The sequence below is a fragment of the Macrobrachium nipponense genome, chromosome 42 (assembly GCF_015104395.2).
Source record: "Macrobrachium nipponense isolate FS-2020 chromosome 42, ASM1510439v2, whole genome shotgun sequence".
Taxonomy (NCBI): Eukaryota; Metazoa; Arthropoda; class Malacostraca; order Decapoda; family Palaemonidae; genus Macrobrachium; species Macrobrachium nipponense.
This window is the reverse complement of record NC_061103.1, coordinates 19576995-19588639: the sequence shown is the minus strand read 5'-3', so window position 1 is coordinate 19588639 and position 11645 is coordinate 19576995. Positions and strand designations below refer to the sequence as shown.

Sequence of the window (11645 nt, the reverse complement as noted above, 5' to 3'; positions counted from 1 at the left end):
ACAAAGCTATGTTAAATAACAAAGCTATGTAAAATAACTAAGCTATGTTAAATAACAAAGCTATGTCAAATAACATAAGCTATGTTAAATTAACAAACTTGTAACGAAAGCTATGTTAAACAAACTAAAAAACAAGCTATGTTAAACAACAAAGTTATGTTAATTAACAAAGCTATGTTAAAAAACGAAGCTATGTTAAACAAAAAAAAAGGCTATGTTGAACAACAAAGTTATGTTAATTAACAAAGCTATGTTAAAAAAACGAAGCTATGTTAAACAAAAAAAAAGCTATGTTAAACAACAAAGTTATGTTAATTAACAAAGCCATGTTAAATAACAAAAAAGTAAGGAAAACGTTTGAAATGAATCTCGTAATCACAGCCATTTGCTTTGATGGTGGCAAAGTGACATACGAGTATGAAAAAAAATGCTCTACTCTGTTGTTGTTTTTGTAGTTCTTGTTCTTGTTGGGGGGGGGCGGGTTAGGAAAGTCTAAAAAGGACTGGAAAAGGTGTTTCGCGTTGATATAAAGATACAGGAATTTTAAGATAGGATATTTATGATTCATTTTTTACGATGAAAATATAGAGAATAAATAATGTGCTTGTTAAGCAGTACAGAAAGATTATTTCTGATAAATTATAGCGTATTTAGTTTATATTTTCGTTGGTAAAACAATGCTTAATTTGACCATCGATTTTATCACGCGCCCTGAATAAGCTGGAGGTCGGATCACGCCTTGTTCTATTTCTCTGAAATATTGAATTTTCTTTTTCTTTTTTTATTCCGGATTCGATGCTTGATTACTTCTCTATCGCTTCTTCCTTGCGTTTTTTATTCTCTGTTACTAATAGGACGTTTTATCGAGATCTGCCCACAAATTTCAGATATGCTTTCAATCTGTTTTTAACATTGGACAAAGTTACAATATATTGCCAGGATGATTTCGTGATAAGTACGTAATGTGTACTTTAGTTTTATTTTTTCAAACGCTTATTTTTCAAAATATTTAACGGTCTCTATTTCTGTTATGTTAGTCATGAATGGTAGTTGAACATAGGAACGGCCACGCGTCGAAAGAAATAAAAAAATCAGGATAAAAAGATAATGAAAAAATAATTACATTTTCACTATTTGTCTTCTAAGACCTTTCATCATCTCAGGGTCTCATTGGAATGTTACTTAGTGTTCTTCCTTTGTTATGATACAGCGGCTTAAATATTGACTAATTCTACTTAAATATATCTTAGTTTAACCAGACCACTGAGCTGATTAACAGCTCTCCTAGGGCTGGCCCGAAGGATTAGATAGTTTTTTTACGCGGCTGGGATCCAATTATGTTACCTAGCAACGGGACCTACAGCTTATTGTGGGATTCGAACCACATTATATCGAGAAATTAATTTCTAATCACCAGAAACAGATTCCTCTGACTCCACGTTGGCAGAGCGGGGAATCGAACTCGGTACTATCGAATTGGTAGGTAAGCACGTAAACCACTTGTCCAACGAGGAACTACTAATTCTACATAAATGCCACTATTCTATCACCATGAAATAGCTCTCTCCCATTCACTTGAAGCATACTGGGCGCACTAGTGTTATATTTCGATGCCCTATTGCGACCAGGCACAACTAAATCCCCTGGAACTCAACTTGAATTTGGAGGAACAAAATTCCCCTCTCGCATTCAGCTGAATTCCGTCCTGCTTCTCCATCCATTTTTACGCTGGAAAAAGGCGCGCTCTCGCCGGCGCACTCAAACCGACCTAATGACCTTATCGTTCGCCTCGGCCGTCGGCTGATATGCAGACGTATCTACGATTAACGCACGTTCAAGTCCCCGGAGCTGAAGCCTGCCTTCCCTGCCAAACGGCAATCAGCGAGAAGGTCCGGACGCAACTGGTAAGCTGCTTCCAGCACCCTGGAAATATTATTCGACAGCTTTATGGGTCAACTCTGTATTTTCCCGCGTTTCTTGTTTTCGGTATGATTTCCATCGTAGTGATAGAGGAAGTGCCTTCTTTGGTGGCACTCCCATTGCTCACGCATCCCTTCCACTACTCCCCTCACCCCAGATCAAGTACCTCCTCCTCCTCCTCCTCTGTTCCTCCAACAGCAGCAGCAGCTCCTCCATGTCTCAGTATACGCTAGGAGTTCGTGGTGAGAGCACCGCCATAGGGCTCGGAAGGCTCCCGCTCTTCCACTGGCGACGGTCGAGAAAAAGAGGTCTCTTTACCTTCCACCCGCTGGGCTTCGACTATTTAGCCTACCTGTTGAAACCTCGCTTTCTCTCCCTCTTTCTCTCTTTCCTTTGCTTCCATCTCCCGCGAAAGTTTCTCATTCTCTTAACCTCTGTTTCTCTGCAACTGATATGTTGGAAATTTTTCAACGAACGCGGCTTTCCTCGTCTCCAGGAAACAGTTTTCCAGCAACCTAGGCCTAGGCTACAGGAGACTGAGAACGAACAATACTGTGTTGTGTGTTGATATAGCATGGCTGATTTTCCCAATGGCTGACGTAAGAATAAATACCAATTAACCAACAATTATTGAAATGAAGGAAATAAGTCTCCACTCTTCAACACGCTTACCAGGGACCAACATAAACTAATGTCTTGTTCACCTGACCTGTTCATTCTCCTCTTTCATGAGTAAGAGGCCTGCCAAGAGGAAAGAGAATACCGTAGACTAAACGTGCTTTCAAGTTCTTCAAGAGGAGTTGAGGCAAAGTTAATCAAGTTTTCCTTTACTTAACACGAGTCAAGCACTAAGGTCAGTTTTTTTTAGGTATAGACTTTTATTTAACTTGAATGTGTGGACATTTGTGTGAGGACACGTAAATTTTGTTATGTTGTTGTAGCACGTGAAAATGGCTAACTGGACACTCTTATATTTTCTTAACAAAAATGTAGAAATACGTTGGAAATTGGTATCATTATGTAGTAGTTCTATGTATACGTACGCGCACACACTTACGCACACACACATATATATTATATATATATATATATATATATATATGTGTGTGTGTGTGTGTGTGTGTGTGTGTGGTGTGTATGTAATATATATATATATATATATATATGCTATATATATATATATATATATGCATATATATAGAACATATTGAAAAGGATTAGATCAGATAGAATTATACGGAAGATCAAGCAATGTAAGTACTACCTACTTTGTAGGAAAAAGGTAGCTAAATTAAGACTTAACGATGTAAGGTAAATAGTTGTTCTAAGATAAACTGGAGATAACATAGCAAATATGAAGTCGTAGATATGAACAAAAACGCTCAAGCACCAAAACATAGAAGCTTCAAACGATGCATGAACATCTGGACTTTGACCAGATCGTAGTTTGAAATATATTTCTAAGTTTTTTGAAGTGAACACAACCTTCGCTAGCGGTATTTCAAGTTTTTTTACAGAGATTATTGAATGTGCAGAGTGGGAAAAAAATACCCACACAAATGTAAAAGAAGTGCATGCATTTATATACTACACAATTCTTTTACTACCTTTTATTGTGTCTAATTATTTAAGGTAAATGTAGGTAGCACTCCTAAGTTGTCAACAACACCTCCAATAGTGAAGTATTATATAAATGGTTTGTTACATATAATATACAATATAATTCATAATACTAAAATTTTATTGAAAATATATATACTTACCTACCAGTGTTATTTTGACTACTATTTATTATCTTCAGAATACAAAGTGACCTTCATATAAAACAATATTATTGGCATTATAAATAAAATAGATATACAATTTATATATATATCAATATATATATATATATATATATATATATATAATATATATAATAATATATAATAATAATAATAATAATAATATAATATAATAATAATTTACTATACATTATTAAATATATACCACCTTCCATGTAAGCGACTAAGACAATTAAATTTGTTATATATGGACCTGGAAAAATTGTTCAAACATTCTAACTTAACTTTACCGTCGGCGTTTATATATATTTTATATTATATATATATAGATATTTATATATATATATATAGATATATATATTATATATATATATATATACATATACAGATATATATCCAATATTGCAGACATCGACAGCCGAAATATTCCATAATATTTTCATTATTGAACGATTTTTATTAATATATATTTTGGCCATCATCACCTCTCATCATGAACACGTTCATGATGCCAGTGAAAATCACCAATATTCACCGCAGGCGACAACGTACAGTGGATATAATGAGTGGTAATCATTATCATCATTATTACTATACTCTGTTTTTTCCATCTTCCCATCCGCCTGTGGTGTTTTTGTATGGTAACACTGCGTCCCGGGCTTTAAATAGTTACGCTATGTGTAAGTTTTAGGTAAATAAAAGGATATTTGGGTGTACATTTGCAACTGAAAAGTGTTTTAATAATTTACTGTATGCGAAGTACACCGTTAATATTCAAAATAGGATATTATTATTATTGTTGAATGTAAGCTGAATGTAACTATCTAAAGCCCGGGACGCAGTGTAACCATACGGTAACACCACAGGCGGATGGACAGATGGAAAAAAACAGAGTATAGTTGATATTAGCTGTTAGGGCCTCATCGTATACAATCATGATTTAACCACATTAATCATTGTTTATGAATCATTTGTCACCATCATTTAGTAGCTGCGTATTCATCACTGCCATTCGGATAATCATTTATATCGACCAACCTCTTGTTACGACGATTTCCTTGGCACATCATTCGTAAAACAATAACTCCATTATCAGTCGCAATCATCTGCGACGAATCACACTTTCGTATTCGGGATGTTCACGAAAAAAAAAAGAACAGCTGTGCTTATAAGTGTTGCACATTTACAACAACTGCCCCGTTAGAATCCTGCTTTCTCTCATTCATACATATGAAGGCTCACAAAACCCCTATCTCGCCTATCTGTTCTGTATATATATATATATATATATATAATATATATATATATATATATATATATATATATATACATATATATATAAGCGAATAACACAGGAAAATGATATGCAGAAGGTCAGTACCAAGCGCTTTCTCCTGTTTATTCAGGCATCGATGTCTGAATGAAGGAGAAAGCGCTTGGTACTACTGACCCTCTGCCTGTCATTTTCCTGTGGTATTCGCTTATATAATGAAGTGACGTGCGTCTTCTGTTACTTTTTAAGCATATATATATATATATATATATATATATATATAATATATATATATATATATATATATATGTGTGTGTGTGTGTGTGTGTGTTGTGTGTGTGTGTCTTTTGCTTGTAAAATTTTTGATACGAATAAAAGCAAAATATCTGGAGGCTGCTATGATATTACGTATAATAAAAAGGAGGGAATAAGAGAGAGATTAAGTTCCTGAGGAACGCCGATAAATGTATCATATTTGTAAGTAAGTATTGTTGAGAGTGTTTGTGTTGGTATCGGCAAAGATGTGTGATATGGACTTAGCGTTTTAAGAGGTTTTCGATAGTGTCTTTGTTTATGTATATATCAATTCGCTGTCTTTTTGTTTTTATATTCATGGAGGGTTAGTAGTCCATTTCTTTTTACATTATGGATTAAAGTAACTTTGACGATGATTTCATATGATATATGCATTTGTCAATAATCATTATTGCCTTTTTCATAAGACCGGCCATTTTCAAGAAACCGCTAATTTGATTTGGAGACAAAAATTATTCAACCATTATACGACATCGTCAATTCTACAATGCATAATATGTTTATAAAGTACATGCACATTATACATTTTAAAGTCGTTATTTTCTTCTATCGCACGAGTGCAGATCTCACGACTCCGATCATTTGATGACGTTAACATCACAAAATCAAAATCGTTATTTTTCTAAGCTCCCAACTTCCTATAAAGGATTATAGCCTACAGTTGCCATTGCCCTCAAGAGATGAGGTTCGTATATCTTGAGGGAATTTTTCTGTACAATGAAGTACACAGTCCTTCATTAAGCACTTCTGGAACTCGAGAAACATTGTATTTATGTGCCAAGCCATTGCCGCCTCCCAGAGAAGCGTTGCCAACGTTATAAGGTTACTAAAACCAAGTCACTAGTTCGAAATAAACAGACAGACCTGATATCCGAAGATTCCATGAACCTCTTGAGAAACAGGTTCGTCCTCCATTTAGATACATTTTTTCCTCACCAAGACATTCATAGCTCTACAGAAAGAACTCCTCTTATGTATCCCAATGCTTTGGAAGTGTTCAGGCATCAGTCATTTTTAATGCTTTAACTTGACTGCAAGAGGGATTCTCTAGTATAGTAGTTTCAGTGTGATTGAGGAGTTGACCAGGGTATAAGGTATGTCCGGAAGAGGGAAAGGTTACGAAGGAAAAGGGGAGAGGAATAGTTCCTCCTTCACCTGAGAGTAAAAGTGATGGAGAAGAATTTTGACTGAAGAACTAATACAGGAGAAGTGTAGCTTTAGCGAGAGGGGTGTCTGTATATGTATGTGTGTGTGTGGATCAAGTCCTTGTCATGAAAACAACTGTATGAGAAGTTTGAAGTTTCATAGTACAGCAAAAGGCTGAATGCAGCACAAATAGACTTAGAAAAGCATTTATTAGGATCAATAGGAAGGCATTGTGGTGGGTGTTAAGGCTGTATAGTATAAAAAAAATAAGCTTCTCAGAGTAGTTGAAGGTCCCAATGATAGTAGCAAGGTGCTTATTGATATCTGCACATGGAGCAGTGATAGCTATAGAATAAAAGTGGTCTAGGACTATTTAATATCTCACGTAGATGTTTAATAGTACATATAAGCGTTGGTAAGGGCGCGAGAGAAGATGTGAGTTACAGACATCAAGAAATTGTTGACCCAACTCTCCTTTAGGGAAGTAAAGTGGTGTTGTTGTATTGCCAAATAATTGGAAAGAACGGGGACTGATTGGTTAATTAATTGATCGGATAATTCCGAATTCTGAGGAAGGAGAACAACCTAGAAAGTGGAGATAGATGAAGTGGAAGAGGTACTGGAAAAGAAAGGCTTTTGTACCTAGGAATCATGAAGGTGAGCAGAGGATGAACTGCTGATGAGTCTTCTGTGTAGAAAGGAGAAGCAGCCGAAGGTTGGAATTTTGCACATATGGGTTCAGGAATAATTCAGGAATTGAAATGCGAATGTGGAAGTGAAGGTTTTTCGTTATTCTTTTTAGAGCCATATTCCCTGACCCAGTTTCCTCACCCTACCCTTTATATATATATATATATATATATATATATATATATATATATATATATATATATATATATGTGTGTGTGTGTGTGTGTGTGTGTGTATGTGTAGTGATATATATATATATATATATATATATATATATATATATATAGTATATATATAGTATATATATATAGATATATATATATATATATATGATATATACATATATGTAAATATATATATACATTATACATATATGTATAACTGAATCACGAAAGTTAGGAACGTGATAAATCCATAAATAAAGATATATGCCACGAACGAAAAATAAACGAAGGAGGATCTGCGAGACCTTTCGAGGTTAAACGTCCTTTACTGAGCAGTTGTTAATATAGGCCTACATATATATACACATATATGTGTATGTATATATGTACATATATAAATAAAATTATATATGTGTAAATGTGTATGCATATACATATATATATATAATATATTATATATATATATAGGTAATATATATATAATATATATATATATATATATGTGTGTGTGTGTGTGTGTGTGTTTGTGTGTATTAATATATTAAGTTTTAAATTCAGTGAATATACGAATATCAGTTTTACCGAAATATTTGCATTCCAATTCTTCGACATAGATAACAATTACTTTCCCTCTCTCTCTCTCTCTCTCTCTCTCTCTCTCTCTCTCTCTTTGTGTGCGTGTGTGTACCTATTACTCCAACTCTTTGTAGAAGTTTTAAATCAATTCATGCTCAGAAACTCTCCTTTATATTTTCTAGGAAAATGGCCCCTAAAATAACCAACACGTAAGTGCAAACTATGAATGGCACACTCCTTCCTCCATTCATACCCGAAGAGCGTAGTGGAATGTCTTAATATCTCACTCGTTATTCTTCACTTCTACAAAAAGCATTTTGGCGGAATTTTATTGACGTCAGCGTTGCCAGTAGAAGTATTAGTAAGCTGTAAATGGCAACGCAATAGTTTGTACAAGCGTCATTTTCAAGCGCTTTTCTGAAGATACATTCGCGCATTTAACAAATAAATAAATAGAATAATATTGTAGGTCATGATTCCATAGTCGCCTTTACACACTCATGTACTCACACGGACATATATATATATTTATATATATATATATATATATATATATATATATATATATATATATATACACACACACAAGAGTTTGTGCATATTATATCAATTACCCAATATTTCGTAAATACGGTCAAATCATGATTTGCCATCCATAAACAAACCTCGTTAACGTAGCCTCATGGCGCGTCGGGCCATACGAGCCTTGCACATATCTCGTGACGCACAGAGACGTAAACTGCCCCCCCCCCCCCCCCACACAAGAAGAAAAAGAGCGTCTAATCAGGCAGCATTGAACACAAAGCGTTCACAAACTCTCCATCGATCACACACACACACTCACAGTCACACACCTTCTTCTGGGAACCCCGACTACTTACCATGCTCCTTCTTAGCTGGAGCCGCGTCTGAGTGTGACGTGTGTGCTTTGTCGACCCATTAAACTTTCACGACATTACAGCGACGACGGCGTCTTGGTTTCGTATTAAGTAGAATTAACCCTACGGGAGGCCATTTCTACAAATTGCTGAGCTGCCGTTCGGTGCGTGATCGATGGGACGGGTAATTAGTCTAGTTCTCGATACTGTTTACGAGCTGTTCCGAGAGGGTGGATTTTTTTTCGCAAACATTGGCGGGTTCGTGGAGTCCAGTTCGTGTTCTTTCCAATGCCGTTTTTCTTTCGTTTTTCTAGAGGGTGTTCATTTGCTGATTAGACTTGATCCGTAAATATAAATTGCTTGTATCAGTTAACAGTTTAAAGCTTTTAATAGTCAATAAATGTTATCTCTCACATTCCTAGACTACTTCTTCATCGTTTATTCAAGCAGACCCAGATATCGATCCGGAATTTCTCGACAGTCGGAATAGCTGACAAACGTTAACCGAGTACTCTTTTTTCTGCTCAAATGCCTATAACCATAGCTGGGAGACAAGCTTATGTTATTATTCACACGTTATACGCATCAGTATTCTAATTCCGAGATAACGCAAGGCTAAGAAAAGAGGCAAAGACAGCCTAAGGTCACCTGAAGAATTTATTCTAGGAAATAGCTGAGCTCATATATTATCTCTAATTTTATCAGGTTTTTTATGTTTCATTTCTCTGCAAAACTACCAGTTGTTTCTTATTTATTAATTACTCACGAAATCACTTTATATTCTCAGCCCTTTGTAGAAAACTGAACGGTCTCAACTGATAGCTGAAACCACAGGTCCATATCAGGGTTCTTAAGCAACTTAATCTAAAACCAATTAACCCGCCTATAACAATGAATAATTCAATCCGTTATCTCTAGACAGGAAAGAAACGTTTATAGCCCTGTAATGGAACAACCCGAAGATGTTATCAATGAGCAATCAAAATCCACTGAATCTGTGCAAAAGGAAGAAAGCAGAGACAAGGAAAAATATAGTACGATGCAGATGATGATGGCAAAGGGATATAAACGAATAAGCAAAAATATATATGTAAAATCAAATTGCGGTTAAGTTATGAATGAGGAAATGAAGACAAAGGAGAATGATGTCTTAAAACAGTATTAAAGTCAGTCCTGTACTTAGAACTACCTGTATCCAGGATCCTTATAATTTACTGAGCGATTGAAAGACCATTGGGACTGCCTATAGTGTTCGATTACTTTACTGAAAGAGGGAGCCCCCATTTATAGCAGTTTTCCAGAGAGCTGTGTTAAGGGCAAATCCTGACAACTACTACTACTACTACTACTACCACCACCGCGAGAGCCCGTACCAGCACAAGGGTGGTTTTATCTACGACAGCAGCAATTACTGCTACAACTACTATTGAAGATTATGATTTCAGGATGCTCTTGACATTCAGGTAAGAGAATGATGTTCAAACGGCGGTAGAACAAAGGACACAGAACATGCGCATTGATAACATCAAGTCCTCGGATAAATAAATACGAGAGACTCAAAGAAAACGGGTTGCCTCAAGGTAAAGAGCAGGGTTGGATCAAATACTGGTATCTTATATAAGTTAAATACAAGTACAAATGCTTTTGTTTGTGATTCCAAAAATACAAATACTTTTATTCCTGAATCTAAAAATACAAATACAAGTAATGGTTCCAAAAATACATATGCAAATACTTCTATTCCAGATCCCAAAGATACAAATACAAATACACCTGAAATTATGTTAAAAATATATATAAACAAAAAATTTTTTGCACACAAGTTTACATATCATAATTGCATTTTATCATCCTTAATGTCCGGATGGTTTCTGAGCCGAGCTTTGCTCGCCCAGCAGTGTAAAAATTGCCAAACTTGCTTAACTCAGCTGATGCCGACGTTGCTCAGCACTTTAGAATATTCTTGGCAAAGTGGTGCAAAAGTTTGAAGTTTTGGGTATCACGCCAGTACCTCAGTGAGTTAACATCAAATGGCAGAAGCAGGACACCTTCTTCTGGGTTCGTTTGAAGCTCGGCCTTCACCATTGTTTGTATGTGTGGTGTTTTTACGTTGCATGGAACCAGTGGTTATTCACCAACGGGACCAACGGCTTTACGTGACTTCCGAACCACTTCGAGAGTGAACTGCTATCACCAGAAATACACATCTCTCACTCCTCAATGGAATGGCCGAGAATCGAACTCGCGACCACCGAGGTGGGACGCCAACACCATACCAACCACGCCACTGAGGCGCCATTGTTGTGTCGTTTGTTGAGGCAAGTAGGCAAAAAAAGACGAGGTCGTTATGCACTCAAGTCGACTGATGTCTTTGAAATAATTAAGTCCACGATCTTCACAATCTTTTCCTGTTGCAGCTCCTTACTTGGTATCCAAAGTATTTTGTAATTGTATTTATGTTTTCGAAATACAAATACAAAATACCTTTTTCTTTGGATGTCAAAATACAAATCCAAATACGGATACATTAAAATTGTATTTCAATACAGGGTGTCCATAAAGTCCAGGTACCATTCTGAGCATTAAATACTTGTAACGGTACTGGGACTTTATGGACATCCTGTACAATTCAAATACATTTCGTGCCCTCGTGCCTAATACCGCAGCTAACCTGCTCCTGAAGTAAGCTTTAACAAAATCACTGTAATATATCGATAATCGAGGTAACCATGCAAAACTGAAACGTGAAATCAACTGAAAGTAAAAGAGGCATTATGGGAAATCCGATAAATCGTTATCCAGTAAGCTGCATTCACTTTGCAAGGGGAATTACCCTTACGTGATTCTAGAGACTGATAACGTGAATGACAAAAGGTCGTATTCGATAATCAATACCATA

The 11645-nt window shown here is 35.8% G+C and overlaps 1 pseudogene; it reads left to right on the top strand.

The window, feature by feature from the left end:
* Positions 1-2104: 2104 nt before the first annotated feature.
* LOC135213000 (galactose-3-O-sulfotransferase 4-like) overlaps positions 2105-11645 on the top strand; it is a 42549-nt pseudogene continuing 33008 nt past the window's right edge.